The sequence below is a fragment of the Otolemur garnettii genome, unplaced genomic scaffold, assembly GCF_000181295.1.
Source record: "Otolemur garnettii isolate 467f Iridium unplaced genomic scaffold, OtoGar3 scaffold00015, whole genome shotgun sequence".
Taxonomy (NCBI): Eukaryota; Metazoa; Chordata; class Mammalia; order Primates; family Galagidae; genus Otolemur; species Otolemur garnettii.
The window spans coordinates 2,619,899-2,638,757 of NW_003852410.1; the positions used below are offsets into that span (position 1 = coordinate 2,619,899).

The 18,859-nt window shown below is 45.6% G+C and overlaps 1 non-coding gene across 1 annotated transcript; it reads right to left on the reverse strand.

Moving 5' to 3' along the window:
- Positions 1-8,170: 8,170 nt before the first annotated feature.
- On the reverse strand, positions 8,171-8,278 carry LOC111723780. Its single transcript, XR_002772249.1, has one exon. It is a non-coding gene; the product is annotated as a U6 spliceosomal RNA (small nuclear RNA).
- Between the last annotated feature and the right edge of the window lie 10,581 nt (positions 8,279-18,859).

Genomic DNA, 18,859 nt, shown 5'->3' on the forward strand with positions numbered 1-18,859 from the left:
ATAAACACTCATGAATTTCACACAGAATCTGGGACTTCGACAATAACCTACATCTAAGCATGGGGCTCCCTCCCTTGTCTCATCCCTGCCACCCCCATCAGAGGTGACCATTGTCCTGAATCCTATGTCCACTGCCCTGTTTACTTCTTAGATAATTTTACTGCATCTATCTATGTTCGTAAATATATGTATATGATTGTTTTAAATTTACATAAAGGTAATTATACTCTATATGATTGTAGGGGGGTTATCTGTTTAATAATTGTTGTGATCCTTCCATATGTTATAGCACAGTTTATTCATATACACTGTCACTATATTCTGTATAGATACCGTGGGCCCTAGAATATCACACTGTGGCAATATCCCACAATTTATCCATTCATTCTCTCTAATGGGCTTATGTGTTCTTTCAATGTGGTCTTGATTGGCATTTCCTTGATCAATAATGATATTGAACAACTCTCTCTCTCTTTCTCACTCACTCTCTCTCTATATATACACACACACATATATGTGCTATGTGTGTTTTGTATATTTATACATACACACAGAGTAGAACCTCTGTAAGTTGACCATCCAAGGGACTCTAACACACTGGTCAATATATGGAAGTGGCCAACATAAAGAACTAAGCCTGCGGAGGTGGTCAGCTATGAAGGGTCGTCTGTAACCGAGCATCTGGATGGAATCGTATTGGGGGTGATATGTCCACACACACTATGTTTCCTCTTCTGTTAATTATTTGTTTCTTTCGCCTACTTTTTCCTATTGAATTATTGTACTTTTTATTACTGATTTTTTAAAAAAGTGTTCTTTGTTCTTTTTACTAATCCAAAAAGAATTAATATCTACATTTTATCACTAGAGAAATGGAGTGTCCCAGAGGGTAAGTGACTTGCAGCCAGACACAGAGCAGCATCGGCCCCAGGCCTGTTTGATGTGGTACATCCCTGAAGTACCTGGTCCATGCTGTCTTCCTACTGAGAAGTCTGTGGACCTACAGTGTGAGGTCTGGTTCTTGTTCCTGGTACACCACCAACGGGGTAGAGAGCTTGGGATCCCCCATCTATGGGCTTGCTTTCTCACCTGTACAATGACAGGATTTTTTTCTGGCAAACCCTCTGAGGACTTGTCTCCAAATTTTCTGATTCTTCTCCTTACTAAGTATCAAAGTGGCCTATGTGTGGGGGAGGGAATGGTCCCCCTGCGTCCCCACTCCCTCCTGTCCCTACACAGAGTGGTGTGCCTGCTCTTGGACAATCGGTCTTTGTTGCTTTGAAGTTTAGGGAGTCTGGAGTGAACAAAGATAGTTCTAGATTCTTGTTTACGCTTCCTTGATTATCATTTGCCATGATACTTGGTTATCATTTCCTGGATATGGTAGTTTCCAGGGAGACATAGATTAAGCATCACAGAAGAGAAAATTAAGGAAAATCATCATGATAGCCTTCATTTATTTTGTCCATTCAACAAATAGTTATTAAGGACCTACCATGCACTGGGCCCACTGGGCCCATACTACCCTTAGGTGTCAGACAGATTTGAGTCAAACGCCTTTTACTAGCGATGGCAACCTTGACCAAGTTCCTTAACCTCTCTGCGCTCCAGTTCTCTCATTATTAACATAAGGGCTAATGTCCAGGTGGTAACATATCTGCAAACCCTTTCCTCTAGTCAAGAAGTGGTATCAATATCTCCTCCTCTTGAAGCAGAGTGGGCCTTTGTGGCTGCTTCAAGAAACAGAATGGGTTGGAGGTGATGCTGTCTGAGTCCCAGGACCCACATAGATAGAAGAGGCCATCTAGCTCTTTTGGACATGAACTCTGAGTGGGGGCTTTAGCCAGTATCTAAGAAGCCTGGGGACTCTGAGGCTCCCACATGGAGACTCCTTGTAGGGAGAAAACAGACAGCAAAGGATGCCCAGGGAGCCCCAGCTCTTCCAGGCCCCCACTGTTGGAGTCGTCCCAGCACAGATTAGACGCAAGAGTAAATACACCTTTGAGGTGGCCCTGTCTCAGCCGCCATCTTGCTCCACCCACATGAGAACTTGATGAGACAGATGGCAATTATAAGCCACATTTTACAAATGGGGAAACTAAGGTACAGAGTTTCATTCATTCACCCCAAGTCATAAGCTAGTAAGTGTTTGAGCTAACCTTGGAATCAAGGTCGTCTGTCCCCACAGTACCATTGCAAGACAAGTGTAGCCAAATCCTCGTCCTTGGACAGTTTGCATGTCTGGGGACAGGCAGAGATTCAGTGTAGTCAGATCGAGGTGCATCTGGATGGAATTGTATCAAGTGGTGATGGTTCCCTCCGGGTTGAAAGGGGAAAATTGATCTCACTTTTTATCTAATTCTTTCATGTATCTTTAGGATCTTTTAAATTTTATACTGATTATATCTCTTTGGTAACAAAAACATCACTGTGGGGCGGCGCCTGTGGCTCAGTGGGTAGGGTGCTGGGCCTCATATAACAAGGGTGCTGGGTTCCAATCTGGCCCCGGCCAAACTGCAACTACAAAAATAGCCAGGCGCTGTGCTAGGTGCCTGTAGTCCCAGCTACTCGGGAGGCTGAGGTAAGAGAATCGCCTAAGCCCAGCAGTTGGAGGTTGCTGTGAGCTGTGACGCCACGGTACTCCACCGAGGGCAATAAAGTGACACTCTGTCTTTTAAAAAAAGAAAAATCACTGTGTAGGCAGATATAAAACAAAAAAAAACATGACACAGTTTTAACAGAGCTGTGGCCCCTGGAGGAGGGGCCGCTTAGCTCTGAGAGGAGATGACAAAGGGTATTGCAGAGTGGTTAGGGGTGTCCTGGATGCAGATGAGCAGAGAGATCGTTCCAGGAAGAAGGAGCACTTGGGTAGAAGCAAGTCTTGTTGTCCTCAACGTAAGAACAGTGTTGGCCCAGGGTGTGGAGAGGAACTGAGTTAATATTAGATTCTCTCAGTTCAGTGCCACAGGGTAGAGGGGGTGTCTTTTGGAGTCTCTTTCCTGGATTCTAACTCATTAATATTATTTCAGTTAGGATAGTTTGGTGGCCACTGATGGAGGACAGAACTGCATTTCTCACAATACAACCCTGGCCATATGCGGGAAGCTGAGGTTACCGCTGGCAGAAGGGGCCCACATCCGCAGTGGTCAGTGTCTCCCCACCCATCTCTCCACTTCTTCCCTGGTGGAGCACCCCTCACTGTGTCCTCATCCTCCGCCTGCAGCTCCAGGCGCAGGAGGGAGAGGACAGCCACTCTGCCTGGGGGCTGCTCCCCACTGGCCTCAGCCTCCTCTGAGTGGACCACATCGAGCTGCCAGGCTGTCCTAGACCAGCGTGGCCAGGCCAGGGACACACGCCAACTGGAGAGACCGGCTTACCTGGGCTCCCTCGGATCTGGGAGTGGAGCTGCCCACCCCACACCCATGAGCCCAAATGGGAGAGGGTCGCTCCCCTCTAGGAAAACTACGGTAATGCTCCCAGAAGAGAGGACAGATGCTGGCAGGCTCGGGGAAAAGGAGCAAAACTAAAAGAGCAGGTTTTTAGAAATCAAAAGATGGCTTCATTTATTATGAAATGAGCTCCGGCCAGGAGCTCTGAAATGCCCTCATGAAAACCTCAGTGTCTCTGTCTCCGAGCTAGAAAGAGTTTGGGTTAACTCGGGCAAAACTATGTTGGAACAGGGCTCTTTCTGTGCCTTTCCTATTTTTCTCTCTTATCTCCATTTTCGGATATTTTTAAGGTTGGGGAAATGTGACCCTTTGGAATATATTTTTAATATTGTCTCTCATCCAAGAAGTGACTTACTTTTATAGACGCTGTCATTGTTTTCATTCTTGGTGTTTTCAAAGGTGAGCTCCCAAGTCTGGGTCAGCATGGCCGCGGGAGGGGGAGGGTTCGCTCCCAAAGTGTTTCTTTTTGTTGTTGTTGTTGTGTTAAGACATTTATATTTGACATTTAGAAAGATTCACATGTACCCTTATAGGAAAAATCATAGCCATGATCCCCGCAATCACCCTCCCTTCACCCATCCTCCCCCCTCTTTTCCCCATATTCTTGGACTCCATTTGGATTATAGTTTTCCTATGATAGTTAACAATTAGTTTCATAATAGGGTTGAGTACATTGGATACTTTTTTTTCCATTCTTGAGATACTTTGCTAAGAAGAATATTTTCCAGCTCCATCTGTGTAAACATGAAGGAGGTAAAGTCTCCATCTTTCTTTAGGGCTGCATAGTATTCCATGGTGTACATATACCACAATTTATTGATCCATTCATGGGTCGATGGGCACTTGGGCTTCTTGGGAGTTGCTCTGGGTGCAGACATTAGCAAGGCCACTGGGAGGGCGGGGTGTCTACTGTGGCCCCAAGAAAGCTGTGTTCTTTGGAGTGCTCCCTATTTTGACTCAGAACCTCTTCTCAGCTGGTATGATCAGGCCACAATGCACAGGCACCCACACATAAGGAATGTGCACGGGATCAGGGGTTCAGGCTCTGCAACCAGACCTGTGCTCAAATTCTGGCTCTATTGCTTGTTCTCTGTGTGTCATCTTAGGCAAGTTAACCTCTCTGAGCTTTACTGTTTTTTTATCTATAAAAGAGGACAACACTAGTATTGAGAAGACTCGGTGAGGCAGAGCATGTAAGCTCAGGCCAGGGAGAGAGCAGACCCACTCCTGTCCTCTAGGAGTTGACAGTGAAGTGACCAATGATGAAATAAACAAGTTCCTGTAATGTAGTAAAGCAAAGATGCAAAGGTTGGCTTCTAAGTAAGTCTGGGTTCCAACCCTGGCTTTCCATTTAACAACTATGTGAGCTTAGGGTAAGTTGCTTTTCCTTCCGGAGTTTCACTACGCTTATTTGTAAAATGGCAGCTTCCCAGAGTCAGGAGGAGAATTACAGCGATTTACACAAACCCCTTGGCACAATGCCTAGCACTTGGCAAAGGTTTAACCAATAGTGTTGCCTTTCTCCTCCCTTTCCTGTTGAGAAGGGAGATCCAGCCCCAGCCCTGAGCTGGGGGTAAGGTGGATGATATCCCTACAGCACAGACCACTGGATTGATTGGGACCGAGAGGAAAAGCTACATCCCAGCGTGTCTCAGACACTGCCACTTTGGTCCTAAAAATGACTAAATCTTGACCTCCGGGTACCCAGAAAATTATTAAATAATTTATCCTTTTGATAGGATTTGACTCATAGGGCAAATGCCTCTGCTGTGCCTGGAACAAGCATCAGTCAGTGCAAAGGGAAGCCAAGGGACCACAGCCTAGAGTGGCCTCAGCCGTCTCTGTGGGGAGGCAGGCACAAAACCCACGTTGCTCCTCTCCTGGGTGGACCCGAAGGCAGCTGGGTGGAAGCACACGTGGCGTTTTACTGTCATGACCCCATCTAAGGAAGCACTTCAGAAACAATTAATTGCAATGTAAGCATTTGGGTGGGAGTGCTTGGTTTTCAGAGGGAGTAATTCACTGAATACAAATAGAACCCAGCTACCTCCCATGAGAGGAGAGGACAGCCCCTCTTCTCCCAGGCTCTGCTGCAATTCCAGCTTGCTAAGCAGAAGGCACGTCCTCGTGTGGCAGCCAGGTCAGGAGCAGGAGTGAAGGATGACGGGCTGGGCTGGAGCTGAGACCAGCAGCGGTGAGTGGGGGTGAGATGTGACAGCACGGCTGCCGCTGGTCAGCCCCTTTCCTCTTACCCTAACCTCTTCTCTCTTTTCTTCTCCAGTCCAATCTTGTCTCTCCTTCTCATCCTGTTTCCCACTCTGCTTTCGGGGTCTTTCTCATTGTCTGACCAAAGGTGGCTGTTAGGGGAGCCCTGCTCACAGGTCCTTGAAAGAAGTGGGAGCTTGTTATCCCCCCAAACTGATTCTAAGATGCAGAGAGTGCCAGAAAATGTATGCACATTTTAAGAAAGGGAAAAACCTGCATTCAACTTGTCATCATATATACCAGTAACGACAGAGGAATACAAGCCATGTTTGACTTCTGCAAATACAAGAGCTACTCAAAGTGGTCATCGTCAGCGTCCAGGCACTTCTGATTACAGTGACCTACTGCTTGAGCAACAGTGACCAAAGTGTCCCCGTTGTCACTGAGCACATGCCATTTCTGTTTCTTTCCCAGTGCCACCAGAGTAGCTGGTTTTGTATGGTACACTACATCCTTTAAGGTCCCCATTGTCATCGTACTTCCACGAAGTTCTCAAATTTCAGATACCACGTCAAAACGGTCTTGGATGCTCCTCGGAGGACAACAGCGCTTCCACCATTTTCTTCAACTATCCTGCCCGTCTCATGGTGCCACCAGCATTCATTGCATCAAGGCCAGCTTTTGATCATACCTCGCTACTGCAGTTCGATTCAACTTCAAAAAGTAATACATCTCTTAAAGTGTGTGTGCATTTTTCGGCACCCTGTGGTTTATTCATCACTATCTCCTCTCAAGGACCTATAAGTCCTTCTCTGCCTTATGGCACTGGGATTCCAGGAGGTCTGTCTAGTAGGGGCATAGGTCACTTGCAAAATTAGCAACAAAATCCACGGATGCTCAATGCACGGCAGCTATGGCTGGATACCATCCAGAATCTGTGGTCTACAACGAAGGGTTGTCTATTTTATAAAGAGGTCTGCACACTGGCTTAGGTGGCTGGATTGTCTCTGCTCCACACGTTCATTCTGGGACCAGGCTGCAGGGGACATACATCCCCAGGGGACCCCGTTTCCTGAGCACAGCAGAGCTAGGAGCCGCAAGTTGACGTGCACAGCACAGTTCAAGCCCTTGCTTGCGTCACATCTGCTAACATCCCGTTGGACAACGGAAACACAGAGAAGGACCTGGCTTGTGCAGGCTGCCTTTTGGGGAGGAGCCGCACAGCTTCTTGTGGCAAAGAGTGATAGACGCAGGGAGGGGTGAAGAACTGGTCTGATAATTCAATCTGTGACACTGTTACCAGCTGAGCACGAATTAGGGGCTCAGTCCAGGGAGAGTAGGAAGGGAGGTCTGGCAGACAGGACACATTAGGAGAAGTGGAGAGAGTAGAGGCAAAGCCCAGTCATGCTCCTGATGGGGCAGTGATTTGGGCCCATGGAGATGATGGGAGGGCACCAGACACCCAAAAGCAGGGATCTCAAACCTTTGCATGTTTCAGAATCACTGGAAGCGCTGTTCACACAGATTGCTGGGCCCCACCCCTAGAATTTCTGGTGTGGTACATCTGAGGTGGGACCCCCAAATTTGTCCTTTTAACAAATTGTGAAATAATTCTCATAGTGTTGGTACCAGAACTACACTTTGAGAGCCACTTTTAAGGGCAATGATTACTCCTGGAGGCTGATATCCATAGTGATGGCTTTGCCTGAGATTGGACTGGCTCTCTCCCTGCTCTGGTTTCATGTCAATCCTGTCCCAACGTCTTTGCCTTTTGCCTCTCAAGCTCGTCCATCGCTCTCTTGATTCAGAAGCCTCCCTTTCCCCCAGAGAGCGCCTCTCTCCTTCTCCTGTTCCCTAGCGCCGTGAGACACTGGTCATAACAAGGGCAGCTGAATCAGAGCCTCCAAGAGGAAAACATGCCGTGTGCAGGATGGAGATGGCAGTCAACATACAGATAATATCCTAGGAAGTTCATGGGTCTCACGGCTCTATTCTCGGCTGGTTAATGATTTTTTCATCTGTGTTACATCTTTGTACTTTTACTTTGCAAGCAGATTTGGTACCTGGTGGCAGCCATCACCAAACACCAACGTTAATGGCTTGTGAGAGACGAAAATGGCTCCCATGGGGCCTTAACAAGACTTTGGGAAGTGGTTGGACCTAACCCCCAACTCATTCTCAGAATTCTGCCCAGTACTAGCATTGTTCAGAACCACTGTGTGACTTCCATTGAGCCCAGCTCAACCCACTGGACTGGCGTGCCAGGGCGACCACAGTTGTGGGTGCCCGGGCATGCACTTAAGCTCCTGCTTGAGCCAGCTCGGTGGTGTGGGAGACAGAGACAGAAAAGAGAGGGAGGGACAAAGGTAGCAACTACGCTGTCACCTACCAGTGGCTCCTTTCCTGATAAGCACCCCCTTTATACTGGGGGCTCACATTGTGCACAACAAATTTTCTTTCTTTTTTTCAAGTCCAGGTTCTCAGCCCACTACAGAGTGTCCCTGAAATTTTTTTTTTTAAATATGGAACGCTTCACAAATTTGGGTGTCATCCTTGTGACAGGGGCCGTGCTAATCTTCTCTGTATCGTTCCAATTTTAGTGTATGTGCTGCCGAAGCGAGCACTGTCCATGAAATTTGTGTGTAATTTGAAACAGTTGGCTATTTTAAATTGCACACGAACTTTATGGCCAGCCTGTATATTTGCTTCTCAGTAGCTACCACCGTATTCCCCATGCACTGGGACCTTCTCCTCCCCAGCCTGGCTGGGGGCAGACCAAGTCTCCAGACACTTCCTGCCACTCCAGGAAGCAAGTCCATAGGGACTGTTTGCTTAACTTTTTTTTTTTTTTTTTTTTTTGAGAAAGAGTGTCACTATCTTGCCCTGGGTAGAGTACCGTAGTGTCATAGCTCACAGCAACCTCAAACTCTTGGGCTTAAGCAATTCTCTTGCCTCAGCCTCCCATGTAGCTGGGACTACAGGGGCCCACTACACGCCCAGGTATTTTTTGTTGCAGTTGTCACTGTTGTTTACCAGGCCCAGGCTGGGTTTGAACCCACTAGCCCTGGTTCATATGGCCAGTGCCCTACCCACTTGAGCTATGGGAGCCGAGCCTGCTTGCTTAACTTAATTCTAACTGCCAGGGGACAACACAGCCTTACCGGCTATTGTTAACAATTCTTGACAGCCCTGGAAATGGTAAATAAAAGCATCGTGCTCTTTAGTTTCTCCATTGTAGAGCTCTATAAATTCTGATTGCTTCTGACTTGGCCTTAGTACAGATAGCTCTAGTGAAGGGTGCCTCTCTGCAAATGAATGAATGATTACAATCCCCTCTGATTTGGTTTTCTATTGCTGGGTAACAACGTGCCACAAATATAGCACTGGAAACAACACGAGTGTTTATTACCTCACACTGCCTCTGGTGGAGTGTGGCACGGCTTACCTGAGCCCTCTGCTGGGAGTCTCACCAGCCCGCAACCCAGGTAGTGGCCTCACCTCAGCCTCACCTGTGGAAAGAACCTCTTCGAAGCCCCCGTGGGTTGTTGACAGAGTCGATCTCCTGTGGTTGTAGGACTGAGGCCCCTTTTCTCCCTAGTTGTCAGCTGAGTCACTCTCCGGCCCCAGAGGCCACTTGCAGCACCCTGCCACTCACCCCGTGCGTAGGCTTCTCACAGCAGAGCAGCCAGCAACTATTCATTCCAGTCTGCTGAGATGAAGTCTGTTCTTTAAACTTCCAAGTATTATGGGGGTCTAAGTGTTTTTGGTTACATGGATTACTTTTGTAATGCTTGTGTCAGGATTAAAAGTGTACCTGGTAGGTAGGTTTTTTCCCAGCCCCTCTGCCCATCCCTTGATTTCCTTTGAGTTTTAGTCCCCTGTGTGCTCATGTGGGCTCGACAGTTCATTACAATGTAATAGGGAACACACGTGCTGTCTGATTGTCCACTCCTTAGAGACTTCACTCCAGGTCTGTCCAAATTGTTGCAAAAGGCTTTAAGTCATTCTTCTTCTAGCCAAGTAGTACTGTCTGGTATACATATATCACCCTGTGTTGATCCATTCACCAATGAAGTATTATGTAGGAGTTACGTCATCATAGGATGACGATGGCTAATCTCTTCCTGCAAATGAATGAATGATTACCATGTTTGACTGGTTAGAAGTGAGTCACAGGTTCCACTCACACTCGGGGAGTAGTGGGGGGACTGCAGGAAGTCGTGAATAGCAGGAGGGCCTGTCTGTCACATAGTCCTCCCAATCTGGAGGTAATGCAGGCAGATGGCAGGCACCTCTTTGCCCCTTAAATTGCTTTGCTTCCTTGAGGACCTCCTGCTGGATGTCCCTCTGTTCCGGAGACTTCTTACTATATTCAGAAGTGAAACCACAGCACGTTCTTACCCACAACGACCCTACTATTTGGGAAAAGGACTCCAAGACTGTCGGACATGGGTTGGGCGTCATCCCCACTGTGTGTTCTCATCATTGCCCGTTAGTTCCTTTGACAAATATTGACTGAACACCTGTTGGGGCTGGGCAGCATTTCAGACACTGGGGACACAATTGTTCTCGTGGAATTTACATCCTAGCTAGGGGAGAGAGTCAACAGACAACCAAACCAGGACAGGCCTGAGCAAGTGACCAGTGCCACGAAGATCACAGAACATGGCTAGAGCACATCAGAGGAGGGCTTTAAAGGACAGTCCAGGAAGGCCTCTCAGGAAGTGGTGTTCGGGCTCAGCTTTGAATGATGACAAGGTGCCAGCCATGGCCTGATTTTGTGAAAAGAAGTTTTTTTTGCAGTTTTTGGCCAGGGCTGGGTTTGGAACCCACCACCTCTGGCATATGGGGCTGGCATCCTACTCATTTGAGCCACAGGCGCTGCCCTGAGAGAAGAGGTTTTAAGGTAGGGAAATAGCAAATGCAAAGGCCCTAAGGCTAAGAAAGGATTTGGCCTGTTTGAAGAACTGAAAACCCTTGTCTGGTGCTGAGAGAACAGAGGAAGCTGGTGGGGAGGAGGTTGAGGACACAGCTGAGGCTGCCTCAGCGTCCTGTGTACCTTACCTGAATGGATTTGATTCCTGTGTGATGGGAAGCCCCTGGAGGGTTTCCAGGAAGGTGTTATGTAATCTAGGTTATACTTCACGGGGCTCACTTTACGGAGAACAGAGTTTAGGGCAACAAGAGCAGAGGAGACCCACAAGCAGGGCCATGGAAGTTTTCCAGGGACCAGTGCTATCTGCTTGGACTAAGTTCCAGCAGTGGAGGTGGGAGACATGGTTGGAAATTGAATATATTGGGACTTACCTCATTTTCCTCCTAACCTTGTGAATGGAAAACTAACTTCTCACTGAGTAAAGAAATTGGTACTCCAATCAAAAGTGATCTACGTCATTAGCTCTGTGAATGTTTGGAAATTTCTGTATTACAAAGTTAAAAAAGCCATACAGCTCTTTCCCACGCACTTCCGCGGGCAGCCCTCTCACAGGCCCCAGCCGTGGGCTCTCAACAGCACCAGGGCTGTCCCGGGAAATAATTAGAATTCGCTGATTGAAGGAATCCACATGTTAGACCAGTCCAAGCTGACTTCTGCCCCCATGGTGCAAGTGTAGAACATCCAGAAATACTTTTTAAAAGTGCCACTAAGTTCCCAAGGCAAAGGAAGGGGCTGGATTTCATGTCGACGCTTGGAGCAAACACTTGGTAACACAGAGGCACAGTCCAGCTCCATTGCCAAGAAACTAGGGTCTGGTGTATCTGGGTTGGAACCACTGCTGTGTTGCGTGGCCCTGGGCGAGTTACTTAGCTTGCCTGTGCTTCCAGGACCTCATCTGTAAAGTGAAATAGTAATAACAGTGCCCTTATAAGCTCTACTAGAATTACGTGAATTACTACTTGGAAAGCTCTGGTAAAGTTAGATGATGTTGTAGGATTTTGTAAATTAAAAACAATACGTCAAGTGCCCATCGACCCACGAATGGATCAATAAATTTGGTATATGTACACCATGGAATACTATGCAGTCATTAAGAAAGATGGAGACTTTACCTCCTTCATGTTTACCTGGATGGAGCTGGAAAATATTCTTCTTAGCAAAGTATCTCAAGAATGGAAGAAAAAGTATCCAATGTACTCAGCCCTACTATGAAACTAATTTATAGCTTTCATAGGAAAGCTATAATCCAATTATAGCCCAAGAATATGGGGAAAAGGGAGAGGGAGGGGAGGGGAGGGGGGAGAATGGGTGGAGGGAGGGGTATTGGTGGGATCACGTCCATGGTTCATCTTATAAGGGTACATGTGAATCTCTCTAAATGTAGAATATAAATGTCTTAACACAATAACTGAGAAAAAGACAGGAAGGCTATGTTAACTGGTTTGATGAAAATATTTCAAATTGTATATAAAAACAGCACACTGTACCCCATGATAGTATTAATGTACACAGCTATGATTTAATTTAAAAAATGGAAAAAAAAAACAGTAGGTCATGTATTTTGATTCTCTTGAAGATCTGCATGATAACATAAGGAACCAAAAATGCAAGTTGCATCCTCTTCCTTTACTTTTTATTTTTTCTTTCTTTCTCTTTTTTTTAATGAGAGACAGGGTCTTGCTCCGTCACACAGGCTGGAGTGTAGTGGCTCAGTCATAGCTCACTGTGGTCTCCACTCCCAGACTCATATGACCCTCCTGTCTCACACTCACAAGCTGGGACTACAGGCACATGCCACTGGGCCTGCTAGGATTTTTTTTAAATGGGGGCAGGGGTCTCACTACATTGCTCAGGCTGGTCTCGAACTCCTGGCTTCAAACAATCCTTTTGCCTTGACCTCTTAAAGTGCTGGGATTACAGGTGTAAGCCACCAGGCTTAGGCCCTCTTCTTTTACTTTAAATGTCAGCATATTTATTGTGTAAAAAAAAAGAAAAAGAAAAGAAAAGAAACACGGGACCTGGGGTCATATGGACCTAATTTTACCCTCCACTCTGCCACTCACAGGCTGCATGACCTTTGGTGAGTCACTGAACTCCCCAGTGGCGTAATTTTCTTCTTAAATAAAACAGAAAGAATAGAGTGACATGTAGTAAATAGTTACTAACTGGATTTCTGGAAAACAACAAAAAAAATTATTTTTCTTATTTGTGGTATTTGTTGATTTCTGTGGTGTAAATATATACACAAGGGCTGATGTCACTGAGCACAGTTGGGAAGAAATGCACACAAATTTTCCTTGTGAGTCACTATGTACTGGCTTCAGAAAATTCATGAACAAATAAATATCTATCACTTATTTACTGAGGACTTATAAGCATATAGTACTAAGGAAATCTAAGGGTATGCCACTTAGTCTCTGAAGCAATCCTGTGCTGGAGGTATTATTACGTACACCTTAATAGTGACCTTTCTTTACAGTAGATGAGCTTGAGGCAGAGACAGGTGCTTTGTAACAGAAATGGGAACAACCCAGTTCAGGGCTTGGGCCTGGGGGACACTCAAGAAGAGATAGTTATTGATGTCGTTGCTTCTACAACAGAAGGAGAGAGACTGCTTAATATTTATCCATTTTTATAACGTTCCATTGGTTTTCATCAAGTTCACCCTCAACTGTCATACTTAGGAAGGAACTAAAAAACTTGATCCTTTCCATTAAAATGAAGACGGGAGTGTGAGGTTCAAAGAATCACGTTTTTAGTTATGAAGACAAAGCTGAGGCTTCTCCTCTGCCGCATACTTGGCTGCAGGCCTGGGGTGGAGAGCAGACGTGGCTGTTCACTGAGGACCTACCAGTGCAAGGTGCTTCCCAGGCATCACGCCATTTAATCCTCCCAGAGGCTGAAAGAATTGTCCTTGCCCCACCCACTGTGTGACAAGGGAAGCTCAGGGAAATGCAATGACCTGCCCAACTTTAATATCCTTAGTCAGTGGCTAGGCCACCAGGCTTTGAACCCAAAGAATGGGCAGAACGTGGCTCCTCCCATTGTGCTGCTGCCAAACTTGGTCTTTCCTGTGCTGCGAACTTTGACAAGGCAGTTTTCTAGAACTCAGGTTGAAACTCTGTGAAATAACAGAGCTTTGCCAATCACTAAGCATCTCTTAGCAGCTTGCCCAGCCCGTCTCCCTCTCAGCACCATCCATGGGAGCAGTGGTACAGCCGATGTCCCAACTGATGGCCTAGAAAAACACAGGGGCCCCGCCGAGGGCTTCTGGGGCTGTTTGCATTCAACTGCCCGGAACATACCCCTGGGATGCCCAAAGCCCTCGTTAGCTGTTAAGGAAAAATACCAGCCCGTGCTCCGTTTCGGGTCACCATCTCTACACATTCCCAAAGACAACAATCTATTTTAGTGAATGACTAAGTTAATTCTGAAACGGCTGTGACCCAGCCCAACCTGCTAGAACTCACGTTCATTTTATTTGCTTTAGGTTCAGGCCCTGTCTCAGGGAAGTCTCGGATATAATGTCTCCCTTCCAAGGACTAACCAGGCCTAATCCTACCTAGCTTCCAAGATCAGATGAACTTGGGCATGTTCAGATGAGACTGGGCATGACCGTAAATGGATGTAATTCATCTGGATGAGATTACATGTGAAAATGCCTTGATAAACACTGAGAAAAATGTGGCGACTATGCTACCTTGGGTTTTCTGACCCAGCAAGCTGAATGGGGAGGGTGTCTTTAATTCCTGTTTAAGGGAGATAGCGAGCTAGTTTATTTTTCTAAGCCTTACAAGGAGCCCTAGATTATCAAAATGGAAAGGGTGTTCCTTCACTTATTCATTTATTCCTTCATTCATCAAACATTTATTTGAGCATCTACCATGTTTTGGTCTCTGTCGCATGTCCAGGGGAAAAGATGAATTTGATATGATTTCCATTGCCACAAAGCTTGTGGTCTCACTGGAGAGGCAGCTTAATAAAACTGTAAATACATCTAAAATTGCAACTGTGAAGAACACTATGAAAGACAAGTAGTAAACGGGCATGACCCCGATGGTGGGGTCACGGAGGCTTACTCAAGGAAGTGTCATTTGAGTTGTGAGGCAGAGAATGAAGGTGGATAGGAGAGAGAATCTCAGGTAGAAGAACAACCTATGCAAGGCTAGCAGGTCAGAGAAAACATGGTTTGTTTAAGAGTGGGAAGAAGAGGAGAGCAGCTTGATCATTGAGTTCAATGGAGAGGATGGAGTAAGAAGAGATTGGAGAGGTGGGCAGGAGCCTGGTCCTGGAAGGGTTTGTCACCGAGAGAGAGTGATGGGGAGGCACTGGAGGTGCCTGAGCACCATGGTAAGGGGATTCATGCTGTCTTTACAATAGAGGTTATAACAGAGCATCTGCTGGAGAGCAAAAGGCAGGTGGAATATGGAGCTGGGGGGTAGACGTGTCATTTCAGCAATCAAGGAGAGAGAACGGGTGTCTAGACCTAGGGTGGGGAATTGCAAACCAAGAGAGAAGTGGATACGTTTCATTCCAGGGAGATTTCAAAGGCTGCACTGACAGGGCTTGTTTTTTGGTTTTGGTGGTTGTTTTTGTTTGTTTGTTTATTTGTTTTTTTTTGTTTGTTTGTTTATTGTGAGGAAAAAGAGGAGGCACTAGAGCTGTATTCCAGATTCATCACTTTTGTGAAAAGATGGATGTTAATCTCATTCACTGACATGGGAACACTGATAAAAGACCAGGTTTGTTAGAGTTCCTTAGTCAGCTTAGGGTAAGTTATGCTGAGACAACAAATGACCCCCCAAATCTCAGTGCTTAGTCAGCTTAGTCAGCTTAGATAAGCTATGCTGAGATAACAAATGACCCCCCAGATCTCAGTGCTTAGTCAGCTTAGATAAGCTATGCTGAGATAACAAATGACCCCCCAGATCTCAGTGGCTTACAAAATCAAAGGCTAATTTCTTGCTTGTGCTTTGTGGCCATAAGGGTCAGCTGTACTTTTTTTTCTACATCATCTTTATTCTGGCACCTGTGGTGGTGAAATAAAGGTGGCTCAGAGGGCAGACTGGGGGATGATTCCTAAAGCTTTGGGAATGACAGGCATCACTTCTTACTTTTCATAGAACAAAGCAAGTTATGTAGCCATGGCTGAGTATATGATCCTCCTATGGGTAGGGGTGCCCCAGGATGGGTGACAAACATTTGGAACCATAATAAAATCTACCAAAGGAAAATTTAAACTTCAACTTCGTCATCTATAAAATGAGGAAGATACTAGTATTTATTTCCTAAGACTCTCTTCATGATTCAATGTGTTAATGCATATAAAGCAATTAGAGTATTCACGTAATATACCCTGTGGTTCAGAAAGGGGAGATAATTTTCCTAAAGATGTCTATTGATACATAACACCTGCTCCGCCTAACCCCTGGGTGTGTGGAAAGAATAAAATGCCATCTGGCAAACATTTTCTGTGCATACTTCTGTGCAAACTCTGTACCAGGTGCTGCGCCAAATTTGGAGACTCAGATGGGAAGACATTCCCTTTCAGGTAAAGGAAAATAAAGCAAAGAGAGACACCAATAAGCACACCAGTCCAGAGGTTGTGAACAGTGCTAAGTCAGAGTGGTTAGCTCTGGACATTCAGATAAAGTAACATGTCTGAAATCCCCAAGGTTTCTCAGAAGTGTTGATTCCTGATCTGGATCTTGAAACCTCAAAGGATCCATCAGATAGGCAATGTGGGGAGGGTCTTCTAGGGAGAAGGAACAACAGGTGTGCTCCTGAAGCCAGAGATGTCTGGTACATCTGTGAACTGTACATAATGGCATGAATTGGGCATCAGTGCCCACCTCTCCTCAGCCCAGGCCTCACCAGGAAGGAGGGGTTTTCAGGGTTTACCTGATCATCTGTTGTTACTGAAACCTCTCAGCTAGCTAGCTGGATTTCATTTCATTCAGTGAGATATTTGGGCTGTTGGAGGGGTGGGGAGAAAGTTAACTTCAACTGGACAGCAGTTTTGGTGAGAGTGGTAAAGAGACATTGAACAGTTATTACAGGGAAAGGAAACGTGAAAAAATGTTTTAAAAGAAATTTGTTTTTTTTGTTTTGTTTTGTTTTTGTTTGTGTATTTTGATGCAGAATCTCACTCTGTTGCCTTGGTAGAGTGCTGTGGCATCATAGCTCACGGCAATATCAAATCCTTGGGCTCCAGTGATCCTCTTGCCTTAGACTCCTGAGTACCTGGTACTATAGCTTCTGTACAATTCCTGGCTTATTCTCCCATTTTTAGTAGAGATGGGGTCTCATTCCTGAACTCAAGCAATCCACCTGCCTTGGCCTCCCAGAGTGCTAGGATTACAGGTGTGAGCCACCACGCCCTGCCCTAAAAGGTATTTATAAAGGATACCTGGCCAAGTGATGCTCAGTGTAATTTCCTCCCTCAGTCTTTCCTCCATAGACTTTCAGTAAAATTTTACTTTTTTGTCCAAATCCTATAGGGACTAGATTTGTGTGTCTATATATTTGTGTGTATATGTGTGTCAGTATGTGCGCTTGAGGTGAGTGAATATTTTGAACTTGACCATAATGCAATGACAGGCTGGCCATGAAAGTCCAGGTACATTTGGGTCACAGATCAAACAGCTCAGGATTGCTAACCTGCAAGGTAAAATGTAGGAATTGTTGATATGAAACTTGAGAAGCAAGCAGGGCAGTTGTGAATGGCTTTGAACTTTAAGCTGAGAACTTACACTAGCAAGTTCTGTATGCCCTCATTATAGTTTTTCAGACTTTGCCAGAGCATAATATGCCCTTAGTTTTACCCAAAGATAAAACTATTTACAAGTATATAGGACTAATGTTATTTGGGGGACCAGAAAAGGAGAACTACAACTCCTTGGTACAAGTGGCTAAGTGTCCTCACGTGTTCTTGAGAGACACTGCCAACACTGGTGTGATTGTGGAATGAGAGGAAAAGGGGGAGAAATTGGTTCAGTTTCAAGATAAGCAGTATTGCTTAAGCAAAACCAAATAATAATAATAATAATAATAATAAACCCCTGCCATATCTCTATGCGGTGTTGCCATGGAAAGAGCTATTTTCATCAGATGTGAGAAAAGGGAGCCACAGAAAACAGAGAGAAATGGCCAGAATGCAAGCTTGACATATCCCTAGGCTGCCCTAACTTAGCAACATTCTAAGAGAGGGCAGTTTCTTCATGTTTATATGATTGGAATGAGAAAAATGAAAGATCTCAATGACCTATTCCTTCTATTTTCCCATTGAATGTGAAAATATGCCTAAAATCCCTGGAACGGGGGAGATATTTCAAGTAAGTGACAGCTTGCTGAATGAAGAATGGTCCCCAATGGAGAGTTCTGACCTCACACCCGTCCCCACTGCTTCTTCCCAATTCCACTCCCATCTTTGAGTAATGTAGCATATTTCATTGCCTTGTTGTTAAATGTATGCATTAAAAGTATTTAATACGTTGTATTTGATTTTTTAAGGGGCATATTCTGCTCTGGTCAGGTCTGAAAAATAGTAATGAGGACATACAGAGCTTTCCAACAAAAACATGTTTTAAAAAGGAAACACATTCATAATGTTGGAAAAAATAAAGCATAGTCAGAACTTGGAATGAGGTGCTGGAGCCACCATTAGTGTCTGATAAAATGATTAGTGCCCGAGTGAGTGGTGAAGCTCTGGGTTGGAACAGGAATTTGTGGAGTCTTGGGATTCTGGAGGCTGAAAGCTCCTGTCTAATGCCCCAGAAACCAGCAGAGCAAATAATATTTTGTTAGCATGTCTGGCTCCTTGGTGGCCCTGTGGTCATGATCTTAAAGTTGACATAGTCTTTGAGGCTGAAGAAGGGAAGGGTTGGCAGCTCCAGGCAGCAAAAGGCTAGGACATTAGGTCTTGTGTTTTCTGAGCCACTTGTGGGGGAGACAGATCTGAGCCTGAGAAGTGAATCTGAAGACGTGCCCATTTCAGAGAGAGACGAGAGGTTCAGATACCACCCAAATGTTATTTCCTGCCTGTTCTGTGCTCTCAGTAACCTCCTCATCGCTCACATCAATAAACGCGGGTTATAGGGGCAGAGTGCACAGACTAGAACTTGACGTGGGAACATGGGTGTGATTATTTTCTCATGATGGCAACATTTCTTCTTAAATTCTTGCTTAAGACATGAGCCACGTGGGTTTGCTTTCTCTGGATAGCTGCAGGTCAAGGAGAAGGGGCCCAGAAGCTACTTGAATGCCTGGG